This window comes from Opisthorchis viverrini, assembly GCF_000715545.1.
Source record: "Opisthorchis viverrini unplaced genomic scaffold opera_v5_615, whole genome shotgun sequence".
NCBI classification, from domain to species: domain Eukaryota; kingdom Metazoa; phylum Platyhelminthes; class Trematoda; order Opisthorchiida; family Opisthorchiidae; genus Opisthorchis; species Opisthorchis viverrini.
This window is the reverse complement of record NW_008752269.1, coordinates 36,356-36,816: the sequence shown is the minus strand read 5'-3', so window position 1 is coordinate 36,816 and position 461 is coordinate 36,356.

Sequence of the window (461 nt, the reverse complement as noted above, 5' to 3'; positions counted from 1 at the left end):
GCTACTCACAAGGTTGCTGAAACCTCTCCGACAGCTCACGACCGGTTTTGCCCTTCTTGGTGCTCATCAGGCGCAGTCGTCGAGTTTTCAACAACCTCATGTTCTACTGCTAACTAATTTCACTGTTGGTTAACGCCCTATGAAAGTTGATGACTGCCTACAGCATTATCAACATTTAAGCAATCGTAATTTGTAAAGATTTCAAGGGGCCCGTGTTTAGGTCTGTTGAAAGTAAGGTCTCCGTAGAAATTGATGCACATGAGATTGGTGAATTTTCGACTCTCCGTGAGGATCTATGATCGTTAATTAAGCAGCCGTAGGTTGCGAGGATTGCAGGGTGCCTGTGTTTAGGTGTTTTAAAAGTAAGAGTGTCTGCATAGAGTTTAATGCGCTCCAATGGATGAATCTGCGGCTTTCCATCAGGATTTATGGTCAAAGCGGATAACCTATGCAAATACACT